The 23822-nt window shown below is 40.5% G+C and overlaps 1 pseudogene; it reads left to right on the top strand.

The window, feature by feature from the left end:
* Positions 1-4518: 4518 nt before the first annotated feature.
* LOC139408062 (dentin sialophosphoprotein-like) lies at positions 4519-23312 on the top strand (annotated as a pseudogene).
* The last annotated feature ends 510 nt before the right edge of the window (positions 23313-23822 follow it).

Here is a 23822-nt window from a genome sequence, read left to right as displayed (position 1 = left end):
TTGTGTAGTACTGTAATGTGTATATATAGCCTTTTAAAGTAGGTGCATAGGTTTTGACAGCAATTGTTGGTTTTCATAGCAAATTCATTTCCCTTTCTCAATCTCAAACATTCTCTATTAGCACGTTTGTCCCATGCTGCTTTTCCATGACCTTAGGAGGGGTATAGTTAGGCAACTAGGAATGGTGGGAAAAATCTTTAGGTGCCTTAAAATCAGACGTATAAGAATCTGTGAATGAATGTCTTAGGTTGAGGTCTTTGGTTGGACTACAATGCCTGACAGAGTGCTTGGCCATCACTGCTTGTGTTGCTTGGGTAGTTTCACCACAAAACGGCTGTTAGGGAGAAAACTAGCTTGGCTTTATTCATCCAAGTGCATTGATATTGCTAGTGTCAATTTAGAGTTGGATCAAATTGACTGTTGTATGACTGCTGCGCGTGTTGATATGAGGTCTAGGATATGAGGATGTGATTCTAGTCACATTGTGTGAATAGAATGCAGGTATCTTCATGATTGGTACACACTGTTTATACTTTATCTTGTCTTGTACGTTGATGGTCTTTGATTTAGGAACAGAGAAAGCGGCGTAGAAAATGTTATCGAAATCTAATTGAATCAGTGGAACAGGAGCAAACGTGGGGTTTGGCAGAGAAAAACAACATCCCAGAGAGTATTCTCATCAGATAGGAGATGGTGAAGATGACCCCGTTTCTCCTCCGCCTCCTTGCTAAGAGATCGTAACCTCGTTCCAGTTGTCAATGCCTTATGGTTTATTATCGTCGCCACAAACCAGGGATTGACTAAACTTCACCAGCCAAAGGTGTAATAGTGCTTCATACAACAGGCAGGCACACATACAGCTGGTTTACCTCATGGTTGAGAGTCAGTTACAGTGGGATAGATAGGTGTATTTGTATATGACGCCCATCAAAGCACTTTGCCATGCCTGTGTTCTATGCAGCAATCCTGCATCTTATCCCCATGTCTTCAGGCATGCCCTCTAAAGCATTACGACACGTTATTTAATGATTGCTATGAAAGTGGAGATTGTGATAAGAGGGTGGAAGATTTGAATTGTTGGGCACATGGATGAGGTCAATGCAGTACGTTTTCAACAATCTATCTTCTGTAACTTTGGTGTTTACGCACTCTTACTGGCCGTCTTGATTGGTTGTTCTGAAAGAAGCTCCATTAGGTACATACATAACCCTCATCTAGTATGCATTCCACACTGGTAGCACTGGGTGGCTCAGGTCCATATAGATACAGTACTGCATATCCATGATGAATTGCTTTCCAGATACATTATAGTGATTGAAAATATTAGCATTTTAGGAAAATAATGCTCTTTAAGACGTAATCGCTAAACACACATACACAAAGACATTTAGAATAACAAATTGTATCATATATCACAGTACTCAATCAATCAACAGTGGTTGTGATATATTGCTCTGCGGCCCTGTACGTATGGAACTCTTTTAGGAGCTGAAAATGACTCATGTTCCATCATCATTGACTAGTGTGTTTGGTGAGCTGCTGTGCTAAAAACCTTAAGGAAGAGTCACTAAAGGTGATGATATTATTTTGTTACTTTATTTTTTGTAAAAAATTTACAGAGATCGGTTTATTCTGATAATCCGCACAAACAAACAGATGCACACACACACACACACACACACACACACACACACACACACACACACACACACACACAGACACGCTACATATTTCACAGCAGTACCACAAGATGTCATCAAGATGGCACCCTAAATTCTTTCTTTTCAACAACTTATCTTGAAGTATTTTGACACCACCACAGGCCCTGTAAACTTTGCTTTTTTTTTTCTTTCAATCTTATATTTCTTCATTTTTTTCAGTGCAGTTACACTGTAAGAATGTCTCTCTCTTCTCATAAAACATTTGATTCAATTTGGAGCACAGAGTTAATTGTTATCATTATCACTGATCTTTATTTCCACAAAATACCATGGGCTCTTTCTTCATTTCCTCGAGGCAATGCTATTGACTCATGGCTTATTTAAAAAGGTTTGATCGAATCAGGGCTGCTTTACATTCTAAACCTCATGGACTGCGAGTGCCTGCTGCCCGATTAGCAATAAGCTTCATTCAAACAATGGACTCACAATGCACTGTAGCCTCTATATCAAATGACCTTCCAATTTGACCTGTCATCCAATCTGCTCACACTCTGTTTCTTAGTTAATGCCAATATTGTAGAATGGAGGATTCTGCCCACAAGGTCTCCCATTCCCCTGCTATTAACTAGGCCTACATGTATCTCAACTGTATGGACATTCGGGGCATATGTGCGTTCATTGTTCACATTGACAGTCATTGCATTGTTTGCCTTTAAAAGCAAATGAAACCCCCCCAGGGAAGAGAAAGGGCACCCTTGACCTGTGCTATTTTCTCTTTTTTCTAAATGTTTTGCGAGGTGAGACAGCTTTCATTCTATGTTTACCTATGGTGGAGAAATGTCTGATGTCTTGTGGGTAGAATTAATCAATTGGAATGTGACATGGAAGAAAAAAATCATATGAAGGTAGATGTTTAGCTTAAACTATTTTTAATTATTAGATATATCAATAATGAGGATGAATATAATGCCAAATATGCATTATTTGTACAGAAATATACATATATAAATATATAAATATATGCCTAATTTAAACGGAACTATTTTCTGCTCTTGACCATGTTTTTGTTGTTTAAACTTTTATTTGTCTACGTTATTTTATAAGGTCTTAAGATAGCATGCAGGGTAGTGAAAATGAAGGTATTATCTGATGTTTCATTGCTGTTCAGTATTGCAGTTTGTTTTGTATTTGTATGATTCATTTGCTGATTCAGTTACTATTCACATTTAATTTATATATTTGGTTGTCTGAAATGAATTGAATTTCTTTTCTAAATGAGAGTTTTTTGGAACGTTCTTTATCATGGTATTTATTTAGTATTTTATCAATGTGCTTCAGTATTTTTGCCATAGTTTATCAATCTGCCTCTTTGAATTAAGTATTGTTAATGACCATCTGTTGTAAATACAAATTAAACTTTTTTGAAAAAAAACTGCTTCTAACTTGTTTTTTTGCTGTGTATATACAGTCATATGAAAAAGTAAGTACACTCCCTGGAAAGTTGTCTTTTTTTGCACAAATTTGGACAGGTGGATATGTAATCTTCACTTCAACACTATCGACAGATAAAGGTGACCTAATTTAACAAATGACACTAAAAGATTATACTTTGCAATCATTTATTTATAAAAAATCTACAGAAATCCAATTCCATAGTGTGGAAAAAAACATTCCCCCCCTAGCTTCAATAGCTGGTGTTGCCCCCTGCTGAAATAGCTCTTGCAACTGTCTATCCGTCTTATACATCGACTCAGAGGAATTTGCCCATTCTTTACAGTACTGCTTCAACTGTGTCATGTTCCAGGGCTTTCTTGCATGCACGGTCCGCTTCAAGTCCCCCATAGCATTTAGACAGGATTGATATCTAGGCCAGGTATTTTGATCTTGGCATGATATGTGTTACCACACATGATGTGTTACCACACAGTTAAGACCAAACCAGACCAAGTTTCTAATCTTTATGGAAGGCTGGACCCTCCCAAGTTACTCTCTAATCATTTGCATCTGCTTTGGTGCACCTAATTCTAATTTGAGCCATTTTTTGTGATGTAAAGGTAGGGGTCTACTATTTTTTTCCGCATAAGGAAATTGCATTTTTGTTTTAGTTTTTAGTTTGTCTTTTAATTGCATAACATTTTCAAATTAAACTTTTTTTGTGTGATTTGTTAAATTAGGTTACCTTTACCAATGAATGTGGTTGGAATTTAGCTCAAATATCCATGTGTTCAAATATGTTTAAAAAAATCAAAAGACCACTTTCCAGGATGTGAACTTACTTTTTCACGACTGTATATATACTGAACAAAAATATAAATGCAACATGCAACAATTTCAATTGTTTTACTGAGTTACAGTTCATATAAGGAAATCAGTCAATTGAAATAAATTCATTAGGCCCTAATCTATGGATTTCACATGGCTGGGAATACAGATATGCATCTGTTGGTTACAGATACCTTAAAATAAAAAGTGGGGTGTTGATCAGAAAACCAGACAGTATCTGGTGTGACTCCCATGTGCCTCATGCAGCGCGACACATCTCCTTCGCATAGAGTTGATCAGGCTGTTGATTTTGACTTATGCAATGTTGTCCCATTCCTCTTCAATGGCTGTGTGAAGTTGATGGACATTGGCAGGAACTGGAAAGTCAATCCAGAGGATCCCAAACATGCTCATTGGGTGACATGTCTGGTGAGTATGCAGCCCATTTGTAGCTTCCAGGAATTGTGTACAGATCTTTGTGACATGGGGCCGTGCATTATCATGCTGAAACATGAGGTGATGGCGGCAGATGAATGGCACGACAATGGGCCTCTGGATGTCGTAATGGTATCTATGTGCATTTCATTTCGATAAAATGCCATTGTGTTTAGTGTCCATTGCTTATGCCTGCCCCTACCATAACCCCTTCACCACCCTGGGGCACTCTGTTCACAACGTTGCCATCATCAAACCGCTCGCCCACGCGAGGCATGAGGCCAGTTGGACGTACTGCCAAATTCTCTAAAATACATTGGAGGCGGCTTATGCTAGAGACATTAACATTCAGTTCTCTGGCAACAGCTCTGGTGGACATTCCTACAGTCAGCATGGCAATTGCATGCTCCCTCAAAACTTGAGACATCTGTGGCATTGTGTTTCGTTACAAAACTGCACATTTTAGAGTGGCCTTTTATTGTCCCCAGCACAAGGTGCATCTGTGTAGTGATCATACTGTTTAATCAGCTTCTTAATATGCCCGACCCGTCAGGTGGAAGGATTATCTTGGCAAAGGAGAAATCCTCACTAACGGGGATGTAAACATTTATGCACAAAATGTGAGAGAAATAAGCTTTTTGTGTGTATGGAACATTTCTGGGATTTCTTATTTCAGCTCATGAAACATGGGACCAACACTTTACATGTTGCGTATATATTTTTGTTCAGTGTAGTTTTTGAGAGATTGCAACATGTCTGTGTTATGATGAGAAAATACATCTTGGATAGTCTCTTTACTTACTTTAAGTCATTACAATTATTTAAAATGAAGCCACCATCAACTGTTCTTTCAGCCAATGTTGAATGAAACTGTGTTGACCAGAAGGAGGAGCTCTTAGAGAGAAAAACTATCTCAACTTGCGTTTCGATTCAGTCCGTATCCCCAACCTATCTTGGAAGATCTGCTTTATAGCTTGATTGAAATTTAAAAGCAATGTTCCTGTGTTTACGGACTGCAAACTCTGCATATGTTGCCTCAATCGGAATTTACCTTTACATTTTAATCAGTTAGGCAATACGGATAAAGTCCCTTTATCAGGTTTGATAGGGTTCATTTACAACCGTACAGACTTCATCAAAACAATAAACATTCCATTGACCTATATTTTAGACAGTGTGCCTTTCAGGATAACACTTTACTTTACTGGGGTACACATTCATTACAGCATTTATTACACCTTCATGAAATGTGTATTAACACCTTTATGAGTGTAGCCTCTACATTTGTTGTGTGTTGGTCGTCTGTAGCTCATTTGGTAAAGCATTGCCCTTGCAACACCAGAATTGTGGGTTTGATTCCTAGGACCACCCGTATGTAAAATGTATGAATACGTAGCTGTAAATTGCTTTAGATAAAAGCATCTGGTAAATAGCATATATTACCTACCAATTTACTTTCATATTTTTGAAATGTAACATAAATGTGACCATATTGTTAATCAGTCCAGTACCAGTATTTAATCTTTGTGTCTGGTGTAGCCTAGTTGTCGGTGATTCCTTACCCTTCTAACATTCCCTTTGGCAACATGAGCAAATCACTGCAGAGCATTTAACCAGGAAACATTGGGAAGGAAAGAGGAGACCTATGTCAGTTGCACAACACAATGCATTCAACTGAAATGTGTCTTCCACATTTAACCCAACCTGTGAATCAGAAAGGTGCAGTGGGCTGCCTTAATCGGCGTCCAGGGAGCAGTTGTTGTTGGGGGCCAACTGCCTTGCTCAAGTGTAGAACCTCACATTTTTCCACATTGCCGGGTTGGGGAATTGAATCGTCCAACGCTCTTAATCGCTAGGCTACCTGCTGCCCCCTCATTGTAGCAGCAGACACAGGAAAGTAACCCTACCTCTACTTATGTAAGATAATGACTGCACTCTCCTCAGATGAGTAAAGGGAATTAGATGTTGACTGTTAAACTGATTAGAGGTTGTATTTTTACAAGGATCCCTGTATTTAGCTCCACCTGTCATTGGTCCAGACAGCTGGATGTTGATGAAATCGTGGAACACAGAGCCTTTTGTGATGAGTACGTGACTAGACACACTCTCCTCCCTCCCTATACGTTCCTGAAACTAGCATGGATTTAAAAGCATGGTTGTGTTACAGTAACAACCGTGAAATTTGGACTACATGTTTGTTGTACTATATAGATGTATGTTGATTGATTCATTGCCTTATGCATTTCTTTCTTCTGGGGTTAGGGTAAGATCCTTGGGATGTCCCTACCCTAAATCCCAATCCTAAACATAATGTTAGGGTTGGGGTTTAGGGTAGGGACATCCCAAGGATCTCGGATAGCACTGACCATGCTGAAAGCCCCCAGTGTTCTCTATAGCAGTAGCTGTGTGTGGGTAAAATCACCTGGGAAGCCAAGCCAGGAAAAAAAGTAAAATTACAACCTGTGTTGTGATAACTGCATTGTTTGCTCTATAACCTGTAAGTTCATATTCCTTGCCACTGTGGTATATTTTATTTAACTAGGCAAGTCAGTTAAGAACAAATTCTTATTTTCAATGACTGCCTAGGAACAGTGGGTTAACTGCCTTGTTCAGGGGCAGAACAACAGATTTTTACCTTGTCAGCTTGGGGATTTGATCTTGCAACCTTTCAGTTACTGGTCCAATGCTCTAACCACTAGGCTACCTGTAGCCCCAAATAAGTCTGAGGCCGAGACAATTGTCTCTGAGGCCGAGTGGCACAGTGGCAGAAGAAATTCAACCACACCTTTGTTTCATTACCAAACCGGAGAGCAACCTCTGTCTGAAGTCCACAAAACAAAAGGTTACATGGTCAATCAAGTTAATGTTTCTGTCATTTTCTGACAACTAAACAACTTTTAATTTAGAACTGCAGAGAGTTACCGCAAGTCTCAAAGAAAACACGAGCTGGTACTGATTTATGTGTGTGGTATGTTTGGTGTCTGTGCGTTTGTGCAAGTAGAAGAAACATGTTGACTCACACTACTTGTAGAGAAACGCCAATGGCATCCATGTTGCCTAAACGGTCTATGACTCTGTCATACAGTACACACTTTTAGTTTTTGTTGTCCTGGGCTACCTGGCTAAAATGCTTGCTCGCTAGTCTCACTTCCTTTCAAATCAAATAAACTTTTATTGGTCACATACACATGGTTAGCAGATGTTAATGCGAGTGTAGCAAAATGCTTGTGCTTCTAGTTCCGACAGTGCAGTAATATCTAACAAGTAATCAAACAATTCCACAACAACTACCTAATACACACAAATCTAAAGGGATGGGGTAAGAATATGTACATATAAATATATGGATGAGTGATAGCCAAGCGGCATAGGCAAGGTGCAATAGATGGTATAAAATACAGTATATAAATATGAGTAATGTAAGATATGTAAACATTATTAGTGTGGCATTATTTAAAGTGACTAGTGATACATTTATTAAAGTAGCCAATGATTTGAGTCTATATGTAGGCAGCAGCCTCTGTGTTAGTGATGGCTGTTTAACAGTCTGATGGCCTTGAGATAGAAGCTGCTTTTCAGTCTCTCGGTCCCAGCTTTGATACACCTGTACTGACCTCGCCTTCTGGATGGTAACGGGGTGAACAACGGGGTAACGGTGTCCTTGATGATCTTTTTGGCCTTCCTGTGACATTGGGTGCTGTAGGTGTCCTGGAGGGAAGGTAGTTTGCCCCCAGTGATGCGTTGTGCAGACCACACCACCCTCTGGAGAGCCTTGTTGTATAGGGTGGTGCAGTTGCCGTACCAGGCAGTGATACAGCCCGACCGGATGCTCTCAATTGTGCATCTGTAAAAGTTTGTGAGGGTTTTAGGTGACAAGCCAAATTTCTTCAGCCTTTTCAGTATGAAGAGGCGCTATTGCGCCTTATTCACCCCACTGCATGTGTGGGTGGACCATTTCAGTTTGTCCCTGATGTGGAAGCCTAGGAACTTAAAACTTTCCACCTTCTCCACTACTGTCCCATTGATGTGGATATGGGGTGCTCCATCTGCTGTTTCCTGAAGTCCACGATTATCTCCTTTGTTTTGTTGACTTATAGTGAGAGGTTGTTTTCCTGACACCATGCTCCGAGTGCACTCCCCTCCTCCCTGTAGGCTGTCTCGTCATTGTTGGTAATCAAGCCCACTACTGTTGTGTCATCTTCAAACGTGATGATTGAGTTGGAGGCATGCATGGCCACGCAGTCATGGACTAACAGGGAGTACAGGAGGGGGCTGAGTACGCACCCTTGTGGGGCCCCAGTGCTGAGGATCAGTGAAATGGTGATGTTGTTTCCTACCGGCGGGCAGCCCGTCAGAAAGTCCAGGACCCAGTTGCACAGGGCGGGGTTGAGACCCAGGGCCTCAAGCTTAATGATGAGCTTGGAGGGTACTATGGTGTTGAATGCTGAGCTGTAGTCAATGAACAGCATTCTTACATAGGAATTCCTCTGGTCCAGATGGGATAGTGCAGTGTGATGGCTTGCATGGTCAACGATATGCCAGGCCTGCTAATTAACATTAGCATACTACATCTAGTTACACATTGAATTTCCATCCTCCCAGGCCAGGGGCACAGTGTATGAATTTAGGCTTGGATCAGAATTGCCATTATAGTTATTGGCCAGTATGGAAAATTAAGTAAAACCACAAGTCCAAATCCCTATCTCCATCCCTGGCTAATTTAGGAAAGGGACGATTTTAGCTAGCTAGCCAGCCAGGAGGACAACGACACAACTAGATGCAGCAATTCAAGTTTTTTTCAGTCAATGACATTTGGCTTCTAATGTGATTGGTCTAAAGCCAAATCCAAACTAGCTTCCCTTGACATTTTTTTGTGGTGAGCCAGGACCTTTCACAGCTGAGCTCACTCAGTTTAGCTAAACGCTGATTGGCTATTATTATTATTTTAGTTTTTTTTCAATGGAGGCCAAATGCTCGCTCGCTTCCCTTGCATTCAATGCTATGGGCGGAAACAATGTCATACTATTTTTGACCAGACAGCATCAGATAGATCAGACAAAAAAGTGGAGTGCTGTTTCGTTCGCTCCGATGCTTTCTCCAGTGAGATACGTTCAGCCTCTTGCGAACTGAAATTAATTTATGAAACACAGAGAGACCAAAGATTCATTATTTTGTATGTTTTTTTCTTAATTTCTTGGTGAATTTCTTGGGGAAAGCCTGGCATCCCTTGGCTCCATGAATACACGCTACTGCTCTATGGTAACGGTTAAAGGACAAGCCTTCCTGCATCTGAAAGACAATTGTGAAACTTGAAATAAAGAGAGTCCACCACAATTAAAGCAGTTAGCAAAATCCAACAACATGTTTCAAATGCTCATTCAACACTGCAAGACAGCTGTTGTGAGTTCTAGCATGTTTTTTTGGTAGTAGCTATTTTAAATGTTTGATATTTACTTTTTAAGTTTAGTTTAAACAAATAAGGCACTGTATCACAGTGTCCTTGTCCTCCCATAACCCGGATGACGCTGGGCCAATTATGCACCGCCTCATGGGTCTCCCTGTCGCGGCCGGCTGCGACACAACCTGGGATTGAACCTGGGTCTATAGTGATGCCTCAAGCACTGTGATGCAGTGCCTTAGAGTCGCTCTAGCAACTCCCCTGGCGGGCCGGGCGCATGCACATTGACACGGTCGCCAGTTGTACAGTGTTTTCTCTGACACATTGGTGGTGAAGTGAATATTGTGTCAAGAAGCAGTGCGGCATGGTGGGTTGTGTTTCAGAGGACGCATGGCTCTTGACCTTCGCCTCTCCCGAGTCCGTACAGGAGTTGCAGCGATGGGACAAGACTGTAACTACCGATTCTATATCACAAAATTGTGGAGAAAAAAGAGGGTACAAATGTAAAAATAACAAGGAAGGATTTTTAAGACTTGAGTCAATTGAGGCATGTATTGTGTATGTGTGCCATTCAGAGGGTGAATGGGCAAGACAAAATATTTAAGTGCCTTTGAATGGGGTATTGTAGTAGTTGCCTGGCAGGTGCACTGGTTTGTGTCAATAATTGCAACATTTTTGGGTTTTTCACACTCAACAGTTTCTTGTGTGTATCAAGAATGGTCCTCCACCCAAAGGACTTCCAGCCAACTTGACACAACTGTGGGAAGCATTGGAGTCAACATGGGCCAACATCCCTATGGAAAGCTTTCGACACATTGTAGATTCCATGCCCCAAAGAATTGAGGCTATTCTGGGGGCAAAATGGTGGGGGGTGCAACTCAATATTAGGATGGTGTTCCTAATGTTTTGTACACTCAGTGTATATCTGGAGCCACACAAGGACATTATTTAGCTATTTCACCACTTATGTACCTGTCAAAAGTTTGGACAAACCTACTCATTCAAGGGTATTTCTTTATTTTTACTATTTTCTACATTGTACAATAATAGTGAAGACATCAAAACTATGAAATAACACATATGGAATCATATGGTAACCAATTTATTTGTTTTTACAAATGTAAATATATTTTATATTTGAGATTCTTAAAAGTAGCCACCCTTTGCCTTGATGACAGCTTTGCGGGGGGGAGACACGCTGGAGATGCCATGGAACCTGAGAACAGGCCTGGTCTGAGAAAACAACTGTGCTTTGTGAACGCTCGCCAAAGGTGCAACTGGCATTGAACCAGAGGTGTGATGTCATGTCAGCCTGGTTCAGTGGTCTGTTTGAATGGGATACTAGAGACTACTAGCAGGGGAGCCCCCAGACCACAGTGCATTCTGTCTCCCTTGTCAGGTGGTTTCTGCTGTGAAGACTTTCAGTTGGATATTTGGTTTTGGTGTATATTATGAAAATACACCACCTTGTCCTACAAGCCAGCTGTCTAAATTGGAATAATCATACTTTTTCAAAAAATTATCCATGGTTTTTCCATAGCCTTTCTCCTGAGACTGGTCAATGACATGGACGGTTTCGCTAAAAATGTATTTCCTAATTTCCTTGTAGGCCACGGCACAATCCCAATGCTTCTACTGCAACAACTGTGTCAACATCGGAAGTTTAACTCTTTTATTGGTTTGAGTCATTCAGTTACCTCACTGCCCAGAAAATCAAACAATGTGGTCATTCTTGGCGGAGTGCCCTCGTTTGTTCTAAATATACTGTATTCTTATGTGGAGCTACTATAGCCATTTCATTGTTGGCTGTGGTTGCAGCTTTTGTCAAGAAGATAATCTTGACAAAGTTATTATAACGTTTTATTCCAAATGATTTAAAGCTGGAATCAAGAAAGCGGTCACAGTGCCTGTGTTTTGGTAAAAAGCTGAGGGATAGTTTTCATAGCAGTCAAATAGTTTCTAATTTCTCACACTCCTGAGAGTGATGATATAACAGACTGTAGGAAAATAAAAGTATATGATTGGAAAGTGGGAGAAGGGGAGAGAGAGAAAGAGAGAGGCTTAGTTTCTGACTAGATCTGGTCCCAGAACAGCAGCAGGTCTCAGTGTGCTGTTTATTTCTAATGAGGAGTGCAGGCAAAATCTTGTGATGAGTGAAATAGCTTCCTGCTAATCCAAATGTAGAATTATCTCAATTATAATGACCTCATTTGACCTGATTCTCTAACCTGATGTCTGCAATTGTGACTCCTCCAAATAAAAGGTGCCCTCTGGCAGTTAATGAAAATAGGTTAACCTCAGTTTGTTCTCAGAGCAAGTCTGCCTTCCAAAACTCCAATGAGACACTATATCACTCGATCAGTCCAAACCCACCTCTATTTCCTCTCTCAGGCAGTATGTGGAGAATGTTCTGGCCTTGAGTCACAGACCAGCCGAGTAACCTTAACAAGATCAAATCTCCTCATGCTGATGGAAAGTAAATGTTCCAGTCCTGTCTGAATGCTCCCCAAAACATAAGGAGAGGTATTAAATCCAAATGGTTAAGGTAAGGGTTACGGATTGGGATAGGCTTAAAACAAAATTCTCAAAAACAACTTTCTAACGCTGGATTCAAACATACAACCTGCTGCACAAAAAGTAGATGCTTACGCCCATTCTCCATCTCTGTCCACAAAGCTGAAACCTACTTCAAGGTAACAGAGCTCACGGTTGCCCCTAATGTCCGGTTTCAATGTCCTCTCTCGACGTTCCCAGACACGGATGGACATCGAATACTGACTTATCATAGGTGACCTGGCTGGTCCACATACAGTGCAGTGACATCGGGAACTCTAGTGACAGGGTGACAGTTGAATTTTAGTGTATAAATGACGTGAATCCTAACTATGGTCCCTTCTGAGCAAAACAATCACACATCTTTACAAGCAAAACAAACTCAGATCTTCACTCCTTTGAGTCTTTGTGACAGATTCATAATATGAGTCATTCAGGGTTGACAGTGGGGTATGTGGTTTTACTAATTAGAGGTATTTTGACTCATGCTGAATACAAATGTGCCAACAGCCAAACTAAACAAAAAAGGCAAAAAAAAAATTTGAACGATATAATGAGATGAGATCTTCTGGAGAGACAAGTCAGAGTGCATACACACATTTTTTTGTTTTATATCGGGACGTGAGAAAAAAATAGGAAACCATTACACTGCTCTTGCTAGTATCACTGTTCTTTATTATGCTTTACTCATGAAGCGAAATAAAGAGCAGTGATAGTAGCAAGAGTACGGATAGTAGCAAGAGCACTGATAGTAACAAGAGCACTGATAGTAACAAGAGCACTGCTAGCAGCAAGAGCAGTGATAGTAGCAAGAGCAGTGATAGTAGCAAGAGCACTGATAGTAACAAGAGCACTGATAGCAGCAAGAGCAGTGATAGTTGCAAGAGCACTGATAGTAACAAGAGCACTGCTAGCAGCAAGAGCAGTGATAGTAGCAAGAGCCCTGATAGTAACAAGAGCACCGATAGCAGCAAGAGCAGTGATAGTAGCAAGAGCAGTGATAGTAGCAAGAGCAGTGATAGTAGCAAGAGCACTGAAAGTAGCAAGAGCACTGATAGTAGCAAGAGCAGTGATAGTAGCAAGAGCGGTGACACAAGCAAGAGCAGTGATAGTAGCAAGAGCACTGATAGTAGCAAGAGCACTGATAGTAGCAAGAGCACTGATAGTAGCAAGAGCACTGATAGTAGCAAGAGCACTGATAGTAGCAAGAGCACTGATAGTAGCAAGAGCACTGATAGTAGCAAGAGCGATGATAGTAGCAAGAGCGATGATAGTAGCAAGAGCACTAATAGTGGCAAGAGCACTGATAGTAGCAAGAGCACTGATAATAGCAAGAGCGGTGATAGTAGCAAGAGCACTGATAGTAGCAAGAGCGGTGATACTAGCAAGAGCACTGATAGTAGCAAGAGCGGTGATAGTAGCAAGAGCAGTGATAGTAGCAAGAGCACTAATAGTGGCAAGAGCACTGATAGTAGCAAGAGCACTGATAGTAGCAAGAGCGGTGATACTAGCAAGAGCACTGATACTAGCAAGAGCGGTGATAGTAGCAAGAGCAGTGATAGTAGCAAGAGCACTAATAGTGGCAAGAGCACTGATAGTAGCAAGAGCACTGATAGTAGCAAGAGCGGTGATACTAGCAAGAGCACTGATACTAGCAAGAGCGGTGATAGTAGCAAGAGCACTGATAGTAGCAAGAGCACTGATAGTAGCAAGAGCGGTGATACTAGCAAGAGCACTGATACTAGCAAGAGCGGTGATACTAGCAAGAGCAGTGATAGTAGCAAGAGTACTGATAGTAGCAAGAACACTGATAGTAGCAAGAATGGTGATAGTAGCAAGAGCAGTGATAGTAGCAAGAGCGGTGACACAAGCAAGAGCAGTGATAGTAGCAAGAGCACTGATAGTAGCAAGAGCACTGATAGTAGCAAGAGTGGTGATAGTAGCAAGAGCACTGATAGTAGCAAGAGCGGTGATAGTAGCAAGAGCACTGATGGTAGCAAGAGCAGTGATAGTAGCAAGAACAGTGATAGTAGCAAGAGCACTGAAAGAAGCAAGAGCACTGATAGTAGCAAGAGCAGTGATAGTATCAAGAGCAGTGATACCAGCAATAGCAGTGATAGTAGCAAGAGCGGTGATACTAGTTAGTGCGGTGATAGTAGCAAGAGCACTGATAGTAGCAAGAGCACTGAAAGTAGCAAGAACACTGAAAGTAGCAAGAGCACTAATAGTAGAAAGAGCGGTGTGAGGCTTTCTTATTTTTCTCATCTTATTCAGCTTTTGCCAATCACCTGCAACAAAGATAGCTCAGATGTGCGATTGCCTTCATAATTTTAAATATCAGGACATACAAGCATTTCCTAGGCTGGTTCCAAAATACACCAATTGATTATCTTTACTCAAAACAAGAGTTTAAGCTAGCAAGATCTTATTCACAAATGCTCTGTTCTGCTGACGTGCCATGCCATTCTGCCAAGTAGCCTATGAATTATGATGAATCTCCTCTCTTTACTAAATGCCAAACTAGCATTTAATTGCTTCTCAAGATATTGACATCAAGAGTGAGAGTGGATCCTCTAACCTTGACATTTGATTGGTCTTGTGTATAAACATTCTTCCCTCAACCAGTCTGCAAATTCAATTCCCATTCATCATCTGCAGTACTGCTGACTCAATGTCCATCAATTAGCCAATTAGGCATAGGCACAGTAATGTTTGTCTGTCTGCTGTCTGCGTACATTGATCAGAAAATACTTTGAAATTATGAATTGTGACAATATAGGCTTTTTTCTGAGTGTTCTCATATTTTCTAAGTGTAGGTACAGTTACTGTTGTCTTACTGATCTGGGAGAAGATTACAGTGGTGGAAAAAGTAGTCAATTGTCATACTTAGGTAAAAGTAAAGATAACTAAATAGAAAAGTTCTCGCAACACAGAAACAAAAAGTCGGACAATTGAATTTAAGTCAAAAAGCGTTACTTCCTATAAACAGAATTACAAGTTACTTCATATAAACAGGATTACAAGTTACTTCCTATAAACAGGATTACAAGTTACTTCCTATAAACAGGATTACAAGTTACTTCCTATAAACAGGATTACAAGTTACTTCCTATAAACAGGATTACAAGTTACTTCCTATAAACAGGATTACAAATTACTTCCTATAAACAGGATTACAAGTTACTTCCTATAAACAGGATTACAAGTTACTTCCTACAAACAGGATTACAAGTTACTTCCTATAAACAGGATTACAAGTTACTTCCTACAAACAGGATTACAAGTTACTTCCTATAAACAGGATTACAAGTTACTTCCTATAAACAAGATTACAAGTTACTTCCTATAAACAGGATTACAAGTTACTTCCTATAAACAGGATTACAAGTTACTTCATATAAACAGCATTACAAGTTACTTCATATAAACAGCATTACGATATGGTGTAACAGAGTGTATAAACAGTATTTGGTGTGTGAATGAAAACACAAAGGTGTCCGACAGGACATCTGTGCTTTCCTATACGTAACGTTTGACCAAGACGACTTTTAGGTCCTTTGAGGTTACACTATATCCTGTCTTCTTTGGTGATCTTCAATTCTGAAGGTCATCATAATTTTATTTGGTGCCAAGAAAACATGGGACTTTAGCTTCTTCAGTCCTCGCAGGACACAGGGCACAGAAATACAGGACACAGAAATAATTATATTTACATCTATCCGTGTAGTAAAATCTATCAGTGACTCTTTTTTTTGGCCATCTGAATCTACCGTAAGGCTTCAAGTCATTAACAAATTCTAGCAAAGTGCCTGGACACCCATTCTCAACCAAAATAACTTTTTTTGCGTTTTAATGTTGGAAAAATACTTGCACACAGCACTATATATTTGACCTTTATTTAACCAGGCAAGTCACTTAAAGAACAAATTCTTAATTTCAATGACGGCCTTGGAACAGTGCCTGTTCAGGGGCAGAACGACAGATTTGTACCTTTTCAGCTCGGGGATTCAAACTTGCAACCTTTCGGTTACTAGTTCAATGCTCTAACCACTAGGCTACCCTGCCGCCTGCTGATATAGTATATCCTTACTATATCCTAATCAAGGTTTGTTTAGAATGTTTCTCTTACTGTAGATCATTATAGTCAAGGTCAGAGCTCTCAGAAGCTGTAGTGAGGCGGTTTGGGTTTTGCCCAGCAATGACATATTTCTTCCGTGACCTTGAGCACCCCTTAACTTCCCATACTGCTTCTGAGAAAACATCTAATGTAGTCTTGAGCAATCCTTTTAAGTATTCCTCTGTCCATTTGGACTGTCATTTTTATGACCTTAGAGTAAATATGCAGGGTTTATAAACCCCTCTGAGTGTGTGTGTGTGTGTGTGTGTGCGTGTGCGTGCACGTGCACGTGTGCGTGTGTGCGCATGCGTGTGCGTGTGTACAACGACGACCCACAGATAGCATTGTGAGTTATAACAGTCTGTAAATATGGAGAGATGGACATTAGTTTCACACAGGTCAGATCATTATTCTGGTGCAATGTCAGGGGCACTGCATTAGACAAACATGAAATGATCTTCTCTTACTGCTTGACAAGTCACCATAAAGATTTGAACTGTAGAGTAGATAAGAAGAAAAAAGACATATTCCACTTACTGTTTTGTTTAATCAATACTCTATAATTGTGTTCCATTATGTGAACTGTGGCATATCTGCTGTCTTATCTGGTTTCCAGTGGATTCATTCCTATTTTGATGAAACCTTGTGACAATGCATAATCAGCACTGCAAGCTGTTTCACCGAACTGTGTGGCTCAACCATGTGGTTCAGTCAGGAGAAAAGGAAGTGAGCAGGGAGATAGGGTTGGCAACATGCAGCACGGTCTCTGTTTGTTTTGAGTAGTTTCCCGGGCTACAGGAGAGGAGTGGATGGCCTATTGGAATGAGGAGGCCTGTGAACACAAAGATGCTGTCCGTTGTTGGTGACTGAGTGACATCAGTGGGTACTAGCACAACAACATGCCATGTTGCAACATGACAAAGCTTTTTCTGACCCTCTGTCAAGAATGTCTCATTGACCGTTACAAACTAATCAAAATTTTAGTGCTGCAAAATGCTCAAAGGTTTCTTGATTTTAACTGTTGAATGGGTCATTTCCTACCTACAGTGTGATTCCATTCGTGAGTGATTGAGATGAGCTTTCCTCCCACATGTGGCCCTGGAACTGAGGATTCAGGTGACATGAGACAGCTCAGGGGTACAGAGTAAGGACGCGTCAGCTACACAGGGATGCAGCTGGTCTAAAAGACAGGAAATGAGGGGGCTTTAAAAGTCTTCCCCTTCCCATGACTTCTTACTGTATTACCTGTGTAGCAACAGCAGAGGACAACAAACACTGATGATGTCACTGAGGATAACAAACATTGAGTCACAATCTGTCTCTATCAATCCTGCTATCTTATCATCAGAGTGGTCCTCTTCTATGATGTGTAGAAAGCTTTTGGAACCAAATTGCATTGAAGCATTACCCAAGAGGATATTAGTGGGTGATAGTAGTTCATTTCCTGTAGCATTTCAGATTGGCTCAGTATGACTCAAAGTCAGCTCAGATTAATATGTTTTTTAGATGAACATTCTCAAAAGATATTGTGACACCAATGACAGGAAAGCAGCATAAACACAGCTTGCTGCCCTAATGTGGGTTCTCTCGTTCTGTGTGGTTGGTCAGTCAGCCAACACTAAGGGACAGGTGTTATATTAGGCCCAGCAAGTCCTGGTAGTTGGCAAGTGTTTCCTGCAATCACCCACCAAGACCAGTTAGCAAGAGTTTCCGACAATCACCCAGAAAGTGTTTCCTGTAATTACACAGCCGCTGATCCAGCCCTGAGACATATGTTATCATCCCGACAAGAGAGACACACAGAAGGACTGAAAGTCTAGCTAGCACAGCTTGGAATAGGGATTTGAAAGTGCAAGAGAGTACAAACACAGCCATGCATGGGCAGATGTATTGATTAGGAGGAGTGAATGAGTCACTACTACTTCCCGTTCCTTTTTATAGGAAACACAGAGTGACCGATTCCTTCTTGGTTCCACAAGCTCTGAGTGAGCGGCGTGGGCATCTAATAAGGCCTATAGACCTGTGCTAGCTGTGATTCTTCTACCAAGGTGTTTCTAGATCTGGGGTGATTCAGGTCTAAGGAGTGCGGCGGTAGCAAACAATAGTGATGCTAACTTAGCCTTAGCCTAGCTGTGATTCTACTGGGACTCAGCTGGGAACACAGGTCCCCCTGCAGGTGGCTGTGGCTGAGGCAGGGTAACAGTGATCTCGTTGGGGTGGAAATACCAGGGCGGGAGGAACAACAGAAACAAACCCCGGCCAACGGGGCTTCCTTTCTTTCACTCCTCCACTCTGTTTCCTCTCTTGTCCCCCTCCTCTATAATCTGCTGGGGGGGAGGGGGGTACCCAGTCCTTTCAGATGAGGTGGAATCGCTCCTCTCATATTTACCCATGTGGAATGAGAAGCGGCAGCTGATTTCTTCACCGCACAATGTCTTTGGAACACTTGAGATTCCTGGAAGGGACTGATTTAGAAAGCCTTTGAGAAAGTCTCTGCCTTGATTGAATGTCTTGGTTGTTTCAACTTCTGGTTGAAAAGTAGCATGAATTTAGGAAAAAATCACCATCACATTCAATAGATCTCATGCTTTTACCAGAGAGTGGCTGCTGTACGGTGGCCCTCAACAGTCCATTTCAGTATTGAAAGAAATGTGAGAAATATCCGACCTGATCAGTGTTGTCTCATTTATCCTCCTCCTCTTCTCTGTAACTATTCCCCAGGTTGTTGCTGCAAAGGACAATGTGTTCTCAGGTCAACTTACCTGGTAAAATAAGGGTAAAATAAATACATTTTTTTTTATAAACAAATCTGCCGGCAAGGAGAGAGAGACACTAGAGACACGGAGACACAGAGACAAACACACACACATACCCACAGACCCTTGCATAGTCAATACACATTAGGATTAGTCTTGTTATGGCATAAGTGGGGTAAAGTTTGCTTATTAAAGCGGCAAATGTTAGCAGCCTGATTATAATGCATAGCAGTGGCAGATATTATAAGCGTGTGTGTGTGTGTGTGTGTGTCTGTGTTCAGTGTCCTTCCTTGAATTGGGTAAGAGGGTGGCTGAAGAGGCCCCAGGCTTCACTGAGAGTTCTGTGCAGGAGAAACCTGCCTTCAATTCAACAATTGATGATAAGTTTGCTAGACTTCAACTTCCAGTTCTCTGTCAGACTCACTGTTTTAAGGCTCTGCGTGCATGATATTTTACCTGTGAATATGAAACGTCATCCTAAACAGTTTTACTCTGAACATTTCTAATCTTCCATTTCTAGGTAGTCACGTGATTTCCCTTAAGAACCCGTCTTCTGCTTCTGCTAGATAGACTACAAATTCTACCTGCATTAGCAAAACAAGGAAATTTACTTGCAAATTCTTCAAATGGAAAACATTATGGAGATAAGGAGTGGGATTCATATTCATATTTCCAGCACAGTGTTTCTCTATCAGAAGAGCTCTCTAAATCAAAGCTCTCTGCTGCTGCTAGAACTATTTTAGAATATTCATGAGCATGCATGTCATTAAAGTTCCTGCAACCATTTTGGTTTGAAGCAGAGACTTGTGGAACTCCTTGCAGATAATGAGTACATTTTGAGTCTTTGAATTTCCTCTCCATTGGCATCGGCACAACTCTTGCCCTATATAGTTGGCAACTATACAGTACTTACTACACATGTGCTATCATCTACAGTAAAGTATCACTGTTGTTTTGCATGGTGTAGATATAAACTGTTGTTATGTCTGACTTCATGTGCCACTCAGTGAACCTTTTTGCTTAAATATACCACACCACCTTGGGCCTTATTGCTGGAATATCCCTCATTCATCAGCTCATCTCTGCTGTCAGGGTGAGGTCAGGCATCAGTGATTTATCTAGGAGTTGTGTGTAGTCCTCTATTGGAGGCCACCCACTAAGCTCCTTTATCCTTCCTATAAGAGCCTGTGGACTGGCTCTTTCTCACCACTGTTCCTGAGCTGTTTAGAATGATCTTCTGCTTCACTGTGCCAACAGCCATTTCTAATGCACTGTGCAGAGGGGAGGCTTTTCCCATGTGGTTATCTACATGTCTTGAGCCAGTCTCACCTCACAATACCACAGGTACTATTAAAATAGTATGTCAGAGTGCTTGAGCTCTGGTTAGCTGTTGCTGGTTGTTCTATTTTCTATTAGCATTGGGATTATTCAATGCACACTTACCTTCTCAGTTAGAGATAAGAAATTAGGCGTTTGGCAGAAGGGGATTTTGAAAATGCCAAAGCATGTTTATCCCTTTATATTGTAGACCTACTTCCTCTGAAATGTCAATGCCACTGTTCCATTTTAGGTGCCTTCAATATTGAGTTGGATTAACTGGATATATGCACTGTGTGAATCTGATGTATACGTTTTTGTTTAGCTATCCAACCCCACACGGCTCTTTTCTTATTACAGCTCTCATTTAATAACACAAGGCTGCAGTAGTTTGTCAACTAACCTGTACCCCCGCACATTGACTCGGTACTGGTACCCCCTGTATTTAGCCTCATTATTGTTATTTTATTGTGTTACTTTTTTATTTTTTACTTTAGATTTACTTTAGTATAGTAAATATTTTCTTAACTCTAATTTCTTAACTGCGTTGTTGGTTAACCACTTCTGTGAAGGGTTAATAAACCAACACCTTATTTGGCCGCCTTTCCTTACAGTTCTCTGCTGCCTGTGACTGGAACGAATTGCAAAAATCGTTGAAGTTGGAGACTTTTATCTCCCTCACCAACTTTAAACATCTGCTAACTGAGCAGCTAACCGATCGCTGCAGCTGTACATAATCCATTGATAAATAGCCCATCCAATTTACCTACCTCATCCCCATACTGTTTTTATTTATTTACTTTTCTGCTCTTTTGCACACCAGTATCTCTACCTGCACATGACCATCTGATCATTTATCACTCCAGTGTTAATCTGCTAAATTGTAATTATTTGTCCTACCTCCTCATGCCTTTTGCACACAATGTATATAGACTCTTTTTTTTATTTTTCTACTGTGTTATTGACTTGTTTATTGTTTACTCCATGAGTAACTCTGTGTTGCTGTCTGTTCACACTGCTATGCTTTATCTTGGCCAGGTCGCAGTTGTAAATGAGAACTTGCTCTCAACTAGTTTACCTGGTTAAATAAAGGTTAAATAAATAAATAAAATAAAAGGAGGAGGCTTTACTGAATATAATTTTTGTTCTTTTTTCTTCATTAAAAAAAGTAATTATGCAAAATTATCAACATCTTACATCCCTACCTCAAACATGTCTAACAAAACAAAACACAGGTATAAACAAGAAAATACTAAATACATACAATATATATATATATATAACATTAAAATAAAAAATGATATTAAAAAAATATAACAATTCTAGTGCAATTCTATTCACTCAGAAAAAATATAATTATGATTCAGGAAGATGTTGTTCTTATTGTTATTCACTAGGGACAATGTCTTAACAAGATTACTAAATTCAATCAAAAATATTGGTAATTTTGGTATAGAAATCTGGAATTATGTTTTGTGTATAAAGTATTCGACAAATTATTTTTTTTTAAATCACAAAAATTTCAATGGTCTTGTTATCATGGCAATAGTAGCAATAGCATCACATTTTGCAGCTGGGGAGTGTAGTAGCCTAACACGGAACCCAAACCGGCTGCGCGCGTGCGCCATCATCCCCTATCGTGCCCCACACACCAAACGCGATCAAGATACGCAGGTTAAAATATCAAAACAAACTCTGAACCAATGACATTAATTTGGGGACAGGTCGAAAGCATTAAACATGTATGGAAATTTAGCTAGCTAGCTTGCACTTGCTAGCTAACGTTAATTTGTCCTATTTAGCTAGCTTGCTGTTGCTAGCTAATTTGTCCTGAGATATAAACATTGGGTTGTTATTTTACCTGAAATGCACAAGGACCTCTACTCCGACAATTAATCCACACATAAAACGGCCAACCGAATCGTTTCTAATCATCTGTCCTCCTTCCAGTCTTTTTCATCTTTGAACTTATATGGTGATCGCATCTGAACTTTCATTGTATTACCAAGACAACCAGCAACAAAGTTTGTCTTTCAATCACCCACGTGGGTATAACCAATGAGGAGATGGCATGTGGGTACCTGCTTCTATAAACCAATGAGGAGATGGGAAAGGCAGGACTTTCAGCGTGATCTGCGTCAGAAATAGAAATGAGTTCTATTTAAGCCCTTGGCGTCCAGATGCTCATTGGCAATAAGTGGATTTCTACATTTATTTTGCGACGCTGGCGCACGCAATGCGTCCGGTCTGGTCAGCATGTAAGTATGACATTGACTTTGCATTTTAGTTACTGTGATGTTGTAGTTAATGCATTTGTTATTTAGTTAGTTACAATTAGTATGGTGGTTCGTTCTGAAAAGGTGATTAGTTATTTATTGAGGTGCTTCCATGTTTCAAATTAGGCTTCACTCAGAACAGACGCACAAAAGCGTTACACCAAATAAGTCATTACACAATCAACACAAATCCTCTGATATGGGCCATATTACATTTTATATCTCAAAAAGATCATTTATCAATATAGATATATACATAATTTAAAAAAAGTCAGAATACAGTGTTGAATGCAGCCACATCCACACATGGGATTTATATCACTGGAGCGCCCCTGTGAGCTTCCTGGATTCCTATCAACCTTGCCTTTGGCAAGCCCTGCACAGTCTCAAATGTTTTTCATTGTGTCACTCTGAGCTGCATAGCCATAAGAAACAATTAACTAGAATTGTGTTTAGAAGAGTGAAATTAGTCTATCTCGATGCTGTTGCTTCTAATTCCCACACCTCTCCACAGATGACGGCACCAGCACCTGTTGAACCCTGAAATGAAGATGGACAAAGGAAACAATAGGATTTTGTCGTCGTTGATCCCCAGTTCCTGGCATGTCGTAATACTCTGGCTCTGTCCCTGCATGGGAAATTAATTTCATTTCTATTTCCCTATGATCAAATGAAAAGGGGGAATAACAGACCCGAGGAGAGAGCAGATACAACAATACAATGAGATCTTATTATTGCTTGCTGTAGCCCAAGGGATTGAAGGATTAAATAGGGATATTTCAGGGGCGATTACAATAAAATCTCTTAATTTATATTACATCAATATATTGCAGCAATATTGGAATATTGGACATGTCTGATTTATCTAAAACATTAACAAAAATGAATATATCCCAAACCCGTGCGTTGAGATAATGGATGAGAGTGCGCAGTGCGTACTGTTATTCCCAGAGGTGGAAGATTAGCGCCAAATCAGTGCTGATGCTGACACCTCCCCTGTCTGTCACGAGAAAGGGCAAGTAGACAAAATGGCTTTGCTGACCCAGG

The sequence above is a fragment of the Oncorhynchus clarkii genome, chromosome 4 (genome assembly GCF_045791955.1).
Source record: "Oncorhynchus clarkii lewisi isolate Uvic-CL-2024 chromosome 4, UVic_Ocla_1.0, whole genome shotgun sequence".
NCBI classification, from domain to species: Eukaryota; Metazoa; Chordata; class Actinopteri; order Salmoniformes; family Salmonidae; genus Oncorhynchus; species Oncorhynchus clarkii.
Note: the sequence above shows the minus strand (reverse complement) of the source record. Positions and strands in the feature narration are given on the sequence as shown.